Source organism: Sinohyriopsis cumingii, chromosome 7, assembly GCF_028554795.1.
Source record: "Sinohyriopsis cumingii isolate HCF-2022 chromosome 7, ASM2855479v2, whole genome shotgun sequence".
In the NCBI taxonomy this organism is placed as follows: Eukaryota; Metazoa; Mollusca; class Bivalvia; order Unionida; family Unionidae; genus Sinohyriopsis; species Sinohyriopsis cumingii.
This window is the reverse complement of record NC_142967.1, coordinates 106,934,094-106,952,116: the sequence shown is the minus strand read 5'-3', so window position 1 is coordinate 106,952,116 and position 18,023 is coordinate 106,934,094. Positions and strand designations below refer to the sequence as shown.

Here is an 18,023-nt window from a genome sequence, read left to right as displayed (position 1 = left end):
TTTTCAGCACAAGATAGGCTATACATGGCAGCCAGTATTAATGGTGGAGGAAGAACCGGGAAAACCCCAGAAAGAACCACCGACCCACGAGAAGCTACCGGCAAGCTTTCTCACATATCCACATTTGCCGAGCCTTGGACTCGAACCCACGCAGACAGAGGTGAGATGGCAGTGATCCGTGACGGACAGCGCTTTAGACCACTCGGCCACTCGGGGCCCCCTGGTCACAAGTAATTATTCACTTAATAGGCAATGTTTTAATCGTGGATCCAAGATGGTGGTCAAAACAAGCTTCTTGTTGCTGGCAACATCAGCAAAGTGTGTGTTCAGTGACGTAAACATATCACAGCGCATTGTCTGAAAACCTTGATTTGCTTCATGCTCTCGAGCCAGCAACATTCGGGGCATTTTCAGCATAGGAAGAAGGATGGATACAGATGTTTGGCTATCACTTACTTCCATGGTAATGTCCATGAATGGGCCTAATGTGTCCACAATATTATTAATCAAGACCCACTGTTGGGCTGTTACACTAGGCAGGTCATATAGAGTAGCGTAAGACCCCAAGACTTGTTGTTCATATAACGAAACCAACATATTGTATGTAGAATTCCAGCATGTCTAGACATCCTAGACGAGTTTCTTATGGGCAATATAAATTTTTCCTGCTGCTCTTCAAGCTGCTATTGTGTCAGGATGGAGTGCCAGAACTTGCTATGGATTGTGAGATTGCCAAAACATCTTTGACAGCTCGATGTGACAATGCCATCACAAAGAGCTGCAGTGTGTGCAAAACAGCTGATGCTGTCAATTTCAGCCAGATGCATTGCTTTAACCATGTTTGCACCTCCGTCACACTGAAGAACGTGGATGACAATATTCCTCACATAATTTGACAAGTTTGCTAGCCAGATATTCTCCTGTGTGTGATTCATAGAGAGGTCTTGCTGCTAAAGTCACCTGTTTCCGCTGAAAGTCTTCTGTCAGCCAGTGTGCCGTAAGACTCAACAAGGCTATGCAGCTGAATGGGTCTGACCATGCATCAGGTCAAACTAAGGTCAGATTGGGCAGAAACTAAATCATGCACCATGCTTTGTATCGCCTTATGCATGTCAGGTATCAAAGATGTGGAAAAGTACTTCTGACTTGGAATTTTATAGCACAGTTCTGCCTTGGCCATAAGAAGTCAAAATCCAATGTCTTCAACAACAGAAAATGGTTGCATGTCTACTGCCACGAACTCTGCACTAGCTTTGTGCCAACTAATAGCTCTCTCGGTGTCAAATGCAAATGGCTGCTTCTGGTCCAGCATGGTGTCAACAGTCAAGAGTACGAGGAGTTGCTGCAGCTGCTGTGGTTAACTGCAATGCAACCTTTTCTATCTGCAAGAAACATGCCATGTTCGATGATGTGCATGCAGCACAAGTGCTGGACAAGATTTGATGTATAGTTTTTAGAATTCTTACCACCTCTGGAAATGCATTCTTTGCAAAGTGTGCAATTTGCTTAGGACTCGTCGACTGCATTTACTTTCAAGTAATTCCAGACTGAGTGTTTTGCGTTCGACATTATGCATAGGTTTGGTAGTATATTTACTAGTGTACAATTGCTAGTCAATATTAATAATCCAATCGATTTGCGCTCTTGAAACAATGTTTAAAATCAAGTAAGTTACTAATATACTAAGTTATCCATGTGGCTGAATGGAAGCATGCACCATACTGCGAGTCGTGCACTGAAGCAGATCAGAAGCTGGGGTATCCAGGCGTAATGTTGCTAGTGCTAGCATGCCAGTATCAACACTGCATAATATTTGTATGTCAGCATTCAGATGCTTCAGCATGCAACCGCTATTCGCTAATTAGCAGCATTGCAAGACTGGCTAAAAAAAACAGATTAACCATAATGAGTCATAGTTTTGTAGTAGTTGGAAATTTCACTAGCTATCTAATCTGCCCAGCTATCTGCTAATCATCATCCTGGGCTTCACCAATGATGCAAATTGCGATTTTCTTTCCTTATTGGCGACAAAATATACCATCTGGTGATTTATTTTCAATTTTCGTTGCCTATTACATTAATAGTCTTGGAAAAATATTCACTACTTATACTGGCGACATTTTTTTTTAAATTTGGCAACAAAATATTGAGATTGGCGATTTTTCTGGCGACAACTTTTTAAAAGCCAGGACCATCCCTGTAATGTGTATGCTGGAGGTTCAACAGCCACACAAGGTCTCATTGGGATGAGTGCATGAATAGTATTGATAATTTGTTGTGAGCAGACAATCAGCAGTAGTTTACAGCAAGCGTGTTAAAAAGTATTTACTTTTAAGAATATATTGTCTCTCAATGACCCACAAATCAAATGTTTATTCCTTAATTTCCACTATTTAATTCTGATTTAAAATTCAAGCCATGTCAAGATGAATGTCATGATTAAATTTATATTTTGGAAATTTGTTTACATCGGCACCGATTATTTCTGCCGATTGTTCCAATAATTGGCCCAATGATTATGGCCTATTAATCGGTACAGCTTTAGTCACATTTTCAAGAATACCTCACACACTTGCCGCTCCATGTGGACAATGCTGCACAAAATAAATGCAGCTAGTGTTATATTGAACATAATGTTATATATGTGATACGCGTTGTTTTGCCATTTTATGTTTATAATGTAGTAGAATACATCTGATAATAATAATGTTGTTATTGTTGTGGCGTTTAACGACATTTGTTTTCAGCACTCGATAGGCTATACATGGTGGCCAGTATTAATGGTGAAGGAAGAACTCTGGAAAACCCCGGAAAGAACCACCAACCCAAGCGAACCTACTGGCAAGCTTTCTCACATACCCACGATAATAATAATAATAATAATAATAATAATGAGGACTTTCTAAGCCCTTTACAACATTAGACAACACCTATAACAAAAAAAACAATGATGATTACCAAAAACAAACACCAAGATACACCTCTCCCTCAATAACTCACGCACAACGGGACCTACATAGACCGTACTATAAGCGAGGCACCAGTTACTGAGGGTCCTCCAAAAATTGAATAAAAATTGCTTTGACATCAAGAAAAACATGAGGGGAGGGCAGTGTTAGGCAACTGGGCTATTTATTGACTGAATCCTCATTTTACAATCACATCGATAATAATTTATAATAAGTTAACACGCTTTGTCTAATGAAGTTGTTTGTTATTCTGTTTAATAACATTTATTTTCAAAATGTCCAACATATGAAACATCATTCCAACTGGTTTTAACAACCATCATGTGTACGCGAAAAATCTGTGTATTACGTCATTGCTTTTTGTTTTCTTGATGAGTCTGTCAAATCAAGCTCTTTATTATAAGTATTTGTTTCGCTTGGCTGCCTGACTGCCTTGTTATCTATGATCACAGTTATGAAAGAGTCAGTTAATTTAAGGTAGTTTATGTTACATACACAATAACATTTATAAGTGGTCGATTGATCAAACAATGTGAGTTCACCCGACATATGACCGGGGCAGCTGGATTTTAAGTTTGTAGGATTTTCGTACATTTTAACTTTTCTTTTATTCCACCTCCTTTATTTGGTTAAAAAGACATAATTAACGGGATAATACAAAGGAGGCCAACTTTTAATTCAGTGCAACGGTACAACAAATACTTCCGGAAGTCAGTTATCAAAACACGGTTGGCACTTAATTAGGTTCTCAGCTGTTATGGTAGATTGACGCATTTTGCATTTAATTACAAGAGGACACATTGCATTTATGACGATTACACTTAAAAGGAACTAAAATATAGAACCAGAACACAAACTAAAATTGATAAAGATATTTAATTTGCATTTATTTATAAAAGTACTGCCTCCAATCGGCATGAGTGACATTTTCGTTGATTGAAATTTCCTTATATATCATTAACTGTGGTGTACAAGGAATGTCGTTTGACCACGATTTTCTTCAAGTTCAACAAATAGGAATCAATTTTTGGGTATTTGCAGGTTTAAAAAATGGGAGACACTGCTGACCCCGTGTTATAAGCGGGTTCGCGAGTTATAAAGGAGTGGTATATACTGTATATATTGTACAAAACAAGTAAAAGGCATCAAGGTAGATTAGTTCTGTAACTTACTGAGTTACCTTCTCTAAATAAAGTCTTTATTATTATTATTACGTCTTTTTCCTAACAAATTCAAATTCTCACACAACCACAAGGACATGTTTTCAAGTTCCGTTGGCCTCTATTTCAGTTGGCTGGAAAGTAATGGAAGCTGAAAATACCGAAATCAGTTAAAAGGATCATAAGAGTCTTGAACAAAACGAAGTTATCTAAACATTTTCTTCAATATCAATATATTTTAATTCGTTTCATTATGAAACATACTTCAACTTAATCTGATTTCAGCATAACCAGCTTCCATAGTCCTACAATGTAATACATATCAAGTTATTTTTGTTTTAGTGCTACATCTTACTACCCAAATAAAGGCCTTGTATAGCATGTTCTGATATTGGTTGCCATCGGAATGAGTAGTCAAAGTTTCAGGAATATCTCACACACTTGGCAGCCTGTATCGACATTCTTCCACAAATTGATATTAATTAAAATACTGTGCTGTTTTTATCCTGGTGGAATCAAAATCTGACACTAGCAAATGAATGCATTTTCATGTTCTGTTCATGTAAGATTTGAATTTGTTGAAATGCGATGGTAGTTGAGGTATGCCAAAGCATGTTCAAGTAGGTTCATGTTCGGGATATGTTTCTTGAACAAAACAAAACGTTGCTGATAGTTCCAATAGTCATAATATATTTCTATTCATTTTGTTAAAGAATAATATTTTAACCTAACCCAATTTTGGCATTCTTTTGTGAGAATTTGAATTTATTAGAGAAAAGACATCAGAACCAGTTGTGTGAGATATTCCTGAAAATTTTACTTTTGTTACAATGTTAGTTGACATCAAAACATGCTATACAGCTCTGTTATTTACGCAGTAAGACCCAGATGCCGAAAACAAATATCAGTGTCAAGGTCTTACATGTAGGACTACAACTTCATTCACATCCCAGGAAACTGAAATGCAGGTCAATGGAACTTGAAAACAGGTCAATTTGCTTGTGACCATTTGAAATTGACTTTTCTGCATTGTACCAAAGAGAAGTTACAGGCTCTGAAATGTGCGATCTTTTTGCCAATTCTGACTGCTGCAAAAAGTCCAAGCTCATGTGACAACCAGTGAAAAGAGCTACATGTCCCATGTTTGTGACCCTATGTTACATGCCTACAGGATAAGTTGAAATATTATTCTTTAATGAAATGAATAAAAATATATTATGCCTATTGGAACTGCAAAGCAAAGTTGTTTTGTTCAAGAAATATATTTGACACATGAACCTACATAAACATACTTCGGCATACCTCGACTCCAGATGCATTGCAGCAAATTCAAATGTATGTCAACGGAACAAGAAAATGTGTCCATCTGCTAATGTCACATTTTCATTCCGCCAGGATAAAGACAGCACAGTAAGTATATTAATTACACATAAATTAGTGGAAGAGTGTTGATATATGCTGCCAAATGTGAGATATTCCTGAAACTTTAACTACTCGTTCCAATGTAAACTACATCTGAACATGCTATACAAGGCCATTATTTGGATAGTAAGACATAGCACTAAAACAAAACCAACATGTGCTATGTCTTACATTGTAGGACTAGGCAGTTAAGGTGAGGTTAGTGTAACCATGCCAATTTATTATATTGTGTACTGGCTTAATATATTCAAAATAAGCCAAACTTCTTTCACAACAAGATTATACTTGTGTAGTAGATTTCTACACTATCTGTTTTTCTGACTTGAGCGGGGGCCCCGAGTGGCCGAGTGGTCTAAAGCGCTCACCGTTCCGGATCACTGCCATCTCACCTCTGTCTGCGTATGTTCGAGTCCAAGGCTCGGCTAGCGTGGGTACGTGGGAAAGCCTACCAGTAGCTTCTCGTGGGTCGGTGGTTCTTTCCTGGGTTTTCCAGGGTTCTTCCTCCACCAGTTATACTGGCCGCCATATATGGCCTATCTTGTGCTGAAAAATGGCGTTAAACCCTACAACAACAACAACTGACTTGAGCGATGATTTTTTTGGTGCTCCATTACATGATATGGGATCATTTCGTAGCCTCAACCAAAACAAATCAAGTTGAGACTACGACATAGTAGCTAGGGGTAATCTAAGGTATTTTTGTCACTCTGTATGATTTTTTCCCTTTAGATTATTGTTTTTGTTTTTTTTTCTTAACATCAAGTTTGCGTCGAGCATCTGTGGCATTGATATGGATTGCCAAGTGTGCAAGGTATTCCTGAAAATTTTACTTCTCTTTACTATGTCAGTCAACGTAGAAACAGGCTACACGGCACCGTTAATTAGGCTGTATGACCTCGACCCCACAAAACATATATATCAGGGTCGGTGTCTTACACTCTTTTACTAATATGCATGCAGAAAAAAATCCATTCAGTGGCAGTTCAAGACAAACCCTATGACACTCTCTGCTTTAAACTTTATGCAGATTTTCGTCAAGGCTACTAACCTCTCTATCCCAGGCTTCCTTCTATTCAAAACAAATGTGCAAAATTTATGTGAAACCGTGATTTGGGCTTTTGTCTGGCAAATATCTGCGATCAGTCAAGACTGAAACACGCAAGAAATGGCGCTACCTTCCACAGCGATTGCTAGAAACGTCACTGAGGGTTTGTGAAGACTGGTTCCCACTGTTTGAACCACCTCCACATTGAACGCATCTGATTTCTGGCGATTCACTATTACATTTTGAATTTATCCCTACGCTAAATAAATCCAAGGGCAAGTATGCATGCTACGAGTAACAAAATAGTTCCAAACACTTGACCCCTTTACTTTGCTTATTTTTAGCACATGCTACGGTCAATATAATTTATGCCTTAACTCTATTTATACTAGTAAATGACTTCTTAAAAATAAAAAAAAGTAAAATTTGACATTGCTTGTTTGACGATTTCCGTTATCAAGCGTTGTAGTGTAATTTAGTCCGAAATCCCATAATGCCTATAAATGAAATCGGATATGACGACATAGGGACCGGTTTCAGAAATTGCGTGTACTTAATAATAATTGTGCATCGATTCACAAGATATGTATTTTAGGTTCCAGTACTGGCTTTGAGAGCAACATAAGGATTTTGTTTTCGTTAATCTGCAGTCTTCACGAATTACTATCAGTTTATTTGTATTTAAAAAAAATTAAAACAAAATTACCGTTTGAAATGAACAAATTAACAAGTTTTTCTCTTTAAATCCATTTTTTTTAACAACACACTCTTACCACACGACCACTCCGGAGGCCTAAGTGGTTAGAGCGTCCGCCTCTGATGCGGGAGGTCACGGATTCGAACCCGACCAAATCACATCAAAGACTTCTAACAATGGTACTTGTCGCAGCCTAGCTTGGCGCTCAGCATTTAGAGGTTAGTGCTAGGACTGCTCAGCCTGGTGTCAGGATGATGTGACTGGATGGGACATGCCTGTGTGACACGCTACCTCATTGTAAGACATCAACATAAACTGCCACACTGCAGACATCGTAGCGATGAATAAAATTATTAAAGCTACGTTAAATATCCAAACAACACACACACACACACACACACACACACACACCGCACTTCTTTCCTTACCAAACTTGTACACAAACAGGGATTCTCTGTCGATACTGGCACTATTGATTTCATGTTGAACTCGAGAAATAGGTATATCCTCTTTCTAAAATTTGAACACTCTAGCTCAGCATCACTGTCATGTATACTTGATTTAATTTATATTTGATTTACTTTAGTTGTATGTTTGTAAGTTTTAATTTTTTTAATATGTATTTCATTGCATGTTAGAGTAATGTAGTTTTGTTTACCGGAATTTGATATTTTCCAGAAATTAGTTTGACCTGAATGTTTTATCGTAAACACTTAAAGCTGACCTGGTTTCCGACCTTAATTCAGAAACCAGCGAGTCAAGTAAACAACTTTCTATTTTTATCTTATTCTTAGAGTAAAATTATTGGTTTTTATCAATGTCATACTGGGAATACGTGTCTTTAGATGTAAACAGTCTGTATTTCAAAATTCTGTTTTTACCGGATTTGCGCATTAATCATGTTTAATAACAATGTTTATAGAGAATTTGTTCAGTTTGGAGTAGTGAAAGGGGTGAGATTAGCGTCAATGGGAATTAGCATTGCAAACACCCCCTGGGCGAGATTAGCGTCAATGGAAATTTAACATTAACCACCCCGGGCGAGATTAGCGTCAATAGAAATTTAACATGGGCAAAAACCCTGGGTAAGATTAGCGTCAATGGAATTTAACATTGGAGAAAGGAAAAAAAAAGGAAATATTGAGATTAGCGTCAAAGGCATTCGAACAATGGAAAAAAAAAATATCGATTCTAGGGACAAAGGCAATTGAACATGGGAAATAGAGTTTGGGTCTGTCTAGGGACAAGGGGAATTGAACATGGGAATAGAGTTTGGGTTTGTCTAGGGACAAAGGGGAATTGAACATGTTAGAAAAAAAAAACTACTTTAGGGACAAGGGGAACTGAACATGGGATTTTATTTTTTTTTAAAAATTTTTTATAAAGGGGTAGGCAATCGAAAGGCTATCTCTTTTCGAGAAATGTGGGTGGCCCTGAAAAGGGTCTTTGGGTTTATGTTAATATTAATATTAACATAGACGGCATCTGTCACATCTTCTTCTACTTCTTAAACTCCTTCTAACTGCAGGTCCATACACAAGTACCCTCTTGAGGCATCCTTGTCTTTCTATGTAAACTCTTCTCATCAATAGAATAGTATCTGTCCTATCAACAACAGTCCACTTGGACCGGACATACATGAGCATGTCCGTCCTAAACATCATGGAAGACACAATGGTGGATGATTCAACTGTGGTCCACATCGTGAGGCGACGAGAACAGGTGAATCAATGCAGTGAACTGCGCTTATTTATAGGTAGAGGAAGGATTGCAACGATTGAGTTCATTCACCAATCCGAACACGCGTTACAAAATTCAGTCAGTCCGCATCCAATCCGAAGAGAGCAGTCTGTGACGTCATGTGGTCTATATAGATTCGCTTGCGCCAGTGTGCTGTCAATCTATGCGACAGTGATTCAACATGACGGAAACTCAGAAAACGATCCATTGGGGTGCACCAGCAGTGGAGACCACCCAAGGGAACCCGGACTTACTTTCAGAAGAGGTACATTGGGATTTTGTGGATTTTCTTACCTCGTAAGAATTTGTTCCGGAACCTTCGTCTCATTCTTCATTACCGCAAGTGGAGAATTTTAGACAGAGACAGAAAGAAGAATTGGAGAAATTTATGCAACGACAAAAAGGAAGCGGAACAAGCTTTTCTCCTACAGCAACAGCAACAGCAATAAGAAGAGGTAAGAAAAAAACAACAACAAGAAGAAGTAGCAGCAAAGAAACAAGAGGGTGAAAATCAAACGGTTACGGTACTGTTGGACATTTTAGCGGAGTTAAGGAGTCTGAAACAAATGTATCAGACTTTATCACGACCGAAGAGAATACGACCTTCCCGAGCTAAACACGCCAACCCTGTGACTAAGCCTATCGTACCACCCTTAGTGATTTCAACCCAATCATCAGAAGTAGGCCTCGGCCGTGGCAAAGGCTTAAGGCAGTTAAAGTTGATTGCTTAAACTCACCCCCTACACCAAAATAAAAAGGCCCTTTTCAGGGCCACCCACTTCTCTCGAAAAGAGATAGCCTTTCAATTTGCCAAAAACTCAAAAGTCAACAACAAAAAAAAACAAACATTTTACCCTTATAGTACATGTCTGTGTATGAGTGCGTGAGTGTAGCTGCTTATTTTAAAATCAAAACTCAAAGACACTTACCTTATATAATTAATGTATTCTTTTCTCCATAGTTACAATCCAATTCACAATTCACAACAGAACACTTTATAAATTACATTCACTTCTTCTGTTTCTTTCTTTTTTACTCTCTCTTTTTTTTCAATTTCTTCACCGTCACAGTCTTTTCCTCCTCTTCCTCCTCACTTTCTTCCCTTCTTCTTTTCTTCTCCTGTTTCTTTTTCTTCACCTGGCTGCTTTCTTCCCCTGAAGAATCTCTCTCTTCTTCTGAAGAATCCCTCTTTTCTTCCGACTCCTCTTGTTTCTTTATTGGGCAATCTGGAGACCAATGTCCTTTTTCTTGACAATAATAACAGGTATCTTGACTTTTGTCTTTTCTAGCCCCTTTTTTTTCTTTTTTGACGGTCTGGACACTCTGAAGACAAATGCCCTTTCTTCTGACAGATATAGCAAGTATCTTGACTTTTATCTCGCAAGGAAGGAGAGTAGTCCGTCGGCTGGTCTGAAGAGAATTTTCTAATGACCCCTCGCAAAGCTCTGATGAAACGTTCCATCTGGGTAGTCTCTTCCATCGTTGTGCTCGGTTTGGGAGTGAAATGAATAGTGAAAGGACAAGACACACACCCTTTTTATATACGCTGGTTTGTCATGACTATAAATTAGTCTATGGTGTTTAAACTTGAGTCATTTGACGTTTTGCACTCAAGATGAAACGATCCTATTCATTCGAGAAGAAAGAAGAAGAAGAAAGTAAGAGGCAGAAACGTGATCTATCTCCTCGTACCAGAGCTGAAGTCTTGGCACAAATTCATGCCAGTGATTTTGAAGAGGACATGAGTGAACCAGAATCCGAACCCTCTGAACAAAGTTCACCACCCTTAGTTAACCCTGAAAAGTACTATTCCATTCGAGAGCCGGAAAAACGCTCCTCTAGAAAATTTAGAACCACGGCTTACACCTACACAGTGAAGTTTAAAGATTTCAAGTCCGACGTACCGTTGGAGAAAGCAGAAGGGTTTATCACCGAGATGTGGGATTCTTTGCTCACCGCACTCAAGCGACAATGTCAAGCCAAAGAAGACGATCGCTTGACACTATCGATAGATCACGACGGTTTGAAATCCCCTGTTTGGATCGAGTTTAGCAGACCCGCAGAACTGACCCCTTCCAAAGTCATGGACAAGATTCAACACGTACAACAATCTAATGACCAGTTTGACATCACCGATGGTAAAGCCACACTGAAAATGGCCCACGTCTCTCCTCCTCAAGGGACCGGACAACGCAATAAGGTGTTATTGGTGAACGACCTTCGCAGCACCAAAAAGAGTCTCGTCCAAATTAACAACCCTCAAGACCAGATGTGCTTAGCCCGAGCCATCGTGGTGGGACGAACCTATGCCAACAAGAACGACACGGCAGAATGGTAAAGAGCCTGGAAAACTATTCAACAATCGGACCGAGCCAAACGACGAAACGAAGCAGGACTCCTGTTGAAACAAGCCGGCCTGTCCAAAGACACACCCTGTGACATTCCTGAAATGCAAAAATTGCAAGATGTCCTAGCTCCACGCTAGTAGTAAAGGGGGATACATTAGCGACAATGGGAATTAGCATTACAGACCCCCCTGGGACAGATTAGCGACAAGGGAAATTTAACATGGAGAAAAATCGTGGGTCAGATTAGCGACAAGGGAAATTAACATGGGAATAAATCGTGGGTCACTCTAGCGACAAGGGGAATTTAACATGGAACTATAGTGTGGGTCTGTCTAGCGACAAGGGGAAATTAACATGGGAATAGGGGACTGTATAGCGTCAAAGGAATTTAAACAGGGTGGGTCTGTCTAGCGACAAGGGGAAATTAACATGGGGAATAGAGTTTGGGCTTTTGGGATTTTTTTTTTAAATTTAAATTTAAATTTAAAAAAAGGGGTAGGCAATGGAAAGGCTATCTCTTTTCGAGAAATATGGCTGGCCCTGAAAAGGGCCTTTGGGTTTTCTTCTTCTTCTTCTGCTTCTAATTTCTTCTTTTTCTCCACCAAGTTCTTATTTTATCTCCAACACTCTTTCTCTTCTTCTCTTTCTTTTTCTCCTGCTCTTCTTTCTTCTTCTCTTCCTCCTCTTCTTTCTTCCTCTTCTCATTTTCTTCTTCTTTTTCAATCTTTTCGTTCCATTTGCTTATTCTTATTCTTTCCTCTTCATCCTCCTTCTCCTCCTTTATCTCTTTCATGACACCACTAATCTTGTCCTTTACCTTTTTTAAGTTATTAATTTCCATCTTTACACGATGGGGACTATAGGAATAATGGTCTTCAACCAGTCTTATCAACATCTGCTCCATCATTCCTAAGTTGTCTAAAACGTCTTGTAATGTTTGTATTTTGTCCATTTGGTTAGAAGCCATCTTCTTTTTTTATTCTTTGCAGAATGGTTTGAACGACGAATACTGTGGGTTCTTATACTTAAAGCGCGTATGTGAAGGAAAACATCCCCCTAAAACGTAAAATTGATCTTACCTAGATCATGACCAAACAACGCGAGGACGTGAAGGAAAACATCCCCTACTTTTTCATTTCATATAATAAAACCCAAACTATACTCTCCACATACGCTAAGAAACAATAAACAAATCCATAATCTACTATCCACACAATCGTACGTGAGCGGGTACAAACACAAACACACAAACACAAACACACAAACACGTACGCTAAGAAACAATAAACAAAATCCATAATCTACTATCCTCACAATCGTACGTGAGCGGTTACAAAACCCAAACTATACTCTCCACATACGCTAAGAAACAATAAACAAAATCCATAATCTACTATCCACACAATCGTACGTGAGCGGGTACAAACACAAACACACAAACACAAACACACAAACACATACGCTAAGAAACAATAAACAAATCCATAATCTACTATCCACACAATCTTACGTGAGCGGGTACAAACACAAACACACAAACACAAACACACAAACACATACGCTAAGAAACAATAAACAAAATCCATAATCTACTATCCTCACAATCGTACGTGAGCGCTTACAAAACCCAAACTATACTCTCCACATACGCTAAGAAACAATAAAGAAACCCATAATCTACTATTCACACAAACATACCTGAGCTCTTACAAGCACCAACACACAAACACATACCCTCACACTATCTTAGAAAAGAGTTAGTGTTTATATTCACACTACTCTACCTACACATTGGCAAATCGATCGTTATTTCTTTTCTAGAGTATTGGGTAGCCCTGAAAAGGGCTGTTTTTTTGGAACTTCATGGACACCTGGTTAATGGTGGCACCTTCCAGGCCTGGCGCCACATACACATCTTATCCCCCAGTTACTTTTTACTTTTTTGGGGGAGAGAGCAGAGGCAGGATATGTCGCTTCAGAATCCCAATTTTCGCTCTCTGGGATTCTGAAATTTATTCTTCTTCTCTTCTTTTCCTTCTCCTCCTCCTCCTCTTCTTTTTTTCTTCTCTCCTCCTCTTTGTATCTTCTTTCCTCTTCTTCTTCTTTATATCTTCTCTGCTCCTCTTCTTTTTTTCTTCTTTCCTCCTCCTCTCTTATCCTTCCCTCCTCCACAATGGCTTCCGCGGCCAGTTCATTCAACAGGCGCCTGGCATATTCCAGATGCACATGAAGTTCCAACAGTTTAGACAGTCTCGTGTTCATTTTTGGTGTTGATCAATCAACAAGGGTAGCTAGACTGCCCAGCGAGTTTCAATTTATAGTGAAAGCGCGGACGTGAAGGAAAACATCCCCCTAAAAAACATAAAATTGATGTTACCTACATCATGACCAAAAACAACAACGCGCGAACCTAAAAGAAACACTCACTCACTTTTTTATGCTACCCATCACTATTTTAAAATTTTTTATAAATCACTTCATTAGACTATCCACATACGCAAAGCAATCCAATCTAACTCCAAATATACACCTCAAACACCAAAAAAAAACCATGATTTTAATCTACTATTCATACCAACTTACTTAAGCACTTACTAACACACAAACACATACCCTCACATTTTTTAAAAAAGAGTTAGTGTTTATTTTCACACTATTCTACCTACACACATTGGCAAATGGATCGTTATTTCTTTTCTAGAGTATTGGGGTAGCCCTGAAAAGGGCTGTTTTTTTTTTTTGTTTGCTATGGCATTCCTTTTTTAGTTTCTAAGAATGCGATGTCCTCTGAGGATAGACTTTCTGGCGATAGGTCTGCTTCTTCGGAAAGAAAAGAAGAACTCTTTGGTGTCGATACGGCAATCGACAAAGCCTCTGTCAGGTTCAGGTTGCTGCTGCTGCTGCTCTTGTTGTTGTTGTTGTTGCTGCTGTCTCTGAAGTCTGTACTTCTCTGTCCATTCTTCTTTTTCCCTGTTCATTTCTTCTCTGAAGAGCTCTTCTATCAGGTCTTCAGTGATTTTTAACATTCTCACATTCTCTATTTCTTCTGGCTTCGGTATCAGACTGTGTCTGACCCTATGCAAATTTACGTAGGCTTCGTTGAGTTTAGCTAGTTTGGAGCACATCTTCTTAGGAGGATGAGTCGACAATGGATGGTTAGACTGGAAACAATCCGGTTCTTAAAGTCAAAGCGCGGACGTGAAGGAAAACATCTCCCATACGGTTTTTGAGTCGCAACGTTTAGTGAGTGTCATGAGAGGGATAGTAAGAAATGAAAGAGCATCAATCCAACATTCTTATAGCTAAACAAAAGACAAAGGCATTTTTTTCAAAACACAACATTTTTTATTCAAAAATCACTTAACACTAAACAACAACTCTAACATTTTTAACAATAATCCAACAATATAACATCAAACAATTTTTTTCAAAACACAACATTTTTTTATTCAAAAATCACTTAACACTAAACAACAAGAACTCTAACATTTTTTAACAATAATCCAACACTAAACGTTTCTCCACTAGGTAAAGAGGGATAACAGTCTTCCATGGTTTCTAGTAATCTAGGATGACTTCTCTCAAACTGTTGATTTCTATGGTATTATCGAATTCTGCATACAGGATGACGTTCACCGTTTCATCAGGGTCTCGGTCTTTAAACTGAATTTCCACACGAATCTGGCCGGATTTTATAGGGTGGAAATGTCCCTCGTCGCTGCCTTGGTCTGGAGTGAAATCGAAAGCCCACAAAGCGTAGCCTCCTGCATAATCTTCGTACGTAATACCGTGACTGGTATTGGTTCCTAACTGTCCGGTGCCTTCGTACAGGGACAAGTACGATCTCAAGTAATTCTTCTTGGTAAAGTCAGGTTCGAAAGGTCGGGTACACAAGGTCTTGCCATCGCGACTGACTTCGATTTTGGACACGCCAAAGTGTTGAAAGTAGAAAGGATTTTTTTCGGCAGCTCCGTTGAAGGCTGTATTCTCGACGATACCAACGATCAAACGTTTGGGTAACTGTCCTTGGAACAGATGATCTTCGATCATGGATCGCTGTCCCTTGGGAATGGTGAAGGTTTTCACTTCCACGCGTCGTATGGGATACTTGGCAGTCGTTCTGCTCAACGTCTGACTGATGTCGTTTCCCACTTTAGGTAACACTTCCACACGGCGTACGTAGAGTCTGGCTTCTAGGATTTTGGTTTTGTAACCGTCACTATCAGCCATCAAATGGAAAGCGGCACTGCTACGATTCAGTCTCAGGCGGACATCCACCCCGTTCAGCAAATACTTTTCTTGCAACCACATGTCCAAATGCAAACGATCCATCAGTTCTAAACTTGTGTCGGCTCCCGTGATTCTCTTTCTTCGTTCTACAAATCCATCATTGTTGTCTTTCTTTTCATCAGTTTCCAATATTTCAAACTTGGTAGGTTCGTCAGCTTCCCATACCACACAGGCATTGAGATGAGTGTTCTTGGCATCTATTCCGTACGTCAAGAGATTTTCCAGGTAGGCACGATAAGGGTAAGTATCCATGCTGCTACTGACCAGTTTGTTATTCAAGTACAAGTCCACTCCACTGAACAAGGAATGCATGAAATTGTTGACGGGAGCTACTGCTTCATCGTCTATAGCACCTCCAGTCTTATCTAGAATTTTGACTTTCAGGTACAAGTAACTGCTATTCAGATCGATGTAATCTTCGGGCTGTCCTTTGATTTCAAACTCGATGGGAGCGGAATCGGTCAGTGAGGAGACGGGGTGAAATTCCACCCACTGGGATTCTTGCATCGTCATCATCGTGGGGGGCATGGCAAACAGATCCAGTTCCGTCTTGGAACAAGCGCAAGATTCTCGGTGCATCATTTTTTTTTGTCTCTTTTCTCAATAATCGAAAACGTCTAAGTCTCGAACGGTTCTTCTTTTCTTGGCCTTTCTCGCTTGAAGTCTGGTGAAAGGGTGTTTTCTTCGTCGTCTCTTTCTGCCTTGTCCTTGCTGAATGCCTGACTCGGTAGCGTGCAGGGCATTTATAGGTGTTTCTCGTTGACCTAAAATGTCTTTTCCCGTTTGCAGCAAGACATTTTTGTCTGCCCTCATGAAGGCTTCTTTAGGGTTTTGTTTGTCGATGATGACATTTTGGAGAAATTCTTTGCCTTGCGTCAGTGCCGCATCTTTCAAGGCGTGCAATCCGCGTGTCACCATCGGTTTCAACACCGGGGCCACCGAACGAAAGGCCGATTTTAACATGTCTCCTAAGCCGTGTCCTCGCTGTCGAGCAACCCCTCGGTACACTGGATACATGACTTAAGAGTCGTGAGAGAACCGTTTTCGAAAATGGAGTTTCACCGTGACTTTTCCTTTGGTGAATGGAATATTTTGTCCCAGATCTCCTTTTATAGCAATGTTGACCGTGTCCAAATACGACTTACTGACAGGCAAATAGTGAGGATGGACAAATTCGCGGTGGACGTGGTAAGTGTTTCCACCTTCCTCGTCAGTGTTCGTGGCAGAATCCACTTTGAAAGGAATGACACGCAGTAACGGTACGGAGGTGTGTCCCACCACGTTGTACTCCACCACATCGGAATACACGAACATCAAATTCAGTCCTTGGTTCAGTTCTACCGGGGCACGAAATAACTTGCTAAAAGACTCGTTGTCGTAAACGATGGGTAATTCGTTTTTCTTGATCATGGTCTTTCTCATGTCCATGTCTCCGCCCAACATGTCATACAATTCAGGACAAAATAAAATGGACAGGATTTTACTCCGTTCAAATTTCATCAAGGAGCGACGAGCTGCTTTGTGGTACTCCATGGTGACATTTTTGTTGACATGCTCCAAAGCTTTCAGAAACACGACATTAAACCTGGAGGTTATGGTGCTGACCAAATGTTGACCACTAAAATAATAGCCTGGGGGAATGAACAAGTGATAGGTGGTGTACTTTTGTGTACGGGTTTTCTTGTCATATTTGACATTGCTATCCATCCACTGTTGCATTTGCTCGTCATGAACTTCCACATCAAAAAAATTTTGATTGGGAAGGACATTGAGGACTTGGGTCGGGTGAATCATTTCTACTAAAGCCACTTCCCAATGGGCTTCGTGATCTAACTGGATGGCTTGAGGTAATTTGGCCGTGTAACAGCACAACGTGTTCTTGGGAAACACCTCCATGGAACTGTCACTGGGTAAGGTTAAGTAAAATTGGTTTTGGTGACTCATAATTCCAGAGTTCTGTGGCTGTCCGAGGGGTTAGTGGACGTCAGAGGCGTGTCTCCGCCAAAAATGGGGTTCTGGTTGTGATTGAAGTGGTGACTGGCACTGGCACTGGACACAAGGTTCCCGGGGTTCCCGTTCGAGGTGAATTTCAGGGAGGGATTAGGAAGCAGGTAACCGATGCAACTGCTCAATAAAATGGTCCACAATTGTTTGTCTCCTTGTTGCAAACTCAAATTGGCAATGGCTGCCCCGATGACACAATACACCACGAAGATTTGGCAGAAAAAGACGATTTGCGTTTTAGGCACACGTTCTCCACACCACACCCACAAGGGCTGTTTTTGTAAATCTTGCACAGAAGAACTAGGTGAAGGAGGAGTGGTCGACGTAGCTGCGTCTGCTGTGTGAAAG

At 39.9% G+C, this 18,023-nt stretch overlaps 1 protein-coding gene across 1 annotated transcript in view; it reads right to left on the bottom strand.

Moving 5' to 3' along the window:
* LOC149795898 (nuclear transcription factor Y subunit alpha-like) overlaps positions 1-6,808 on the bottom strand; it is a 46,259-nt gene extending 39,451 nt beyond the window's left edge. Inside the window, exon 1 of the mRNA XM_089965816.1 lies at positions 6,600-6,808. The gene's annotated coding sequence lies outside the window, so the exon portion shown is untranslated. The remainder of the gene's footprint in view (positions 1-6,599) is intronic.
* Positions 6,809-18,023: the final 11,215 nt, after the last annotated feature.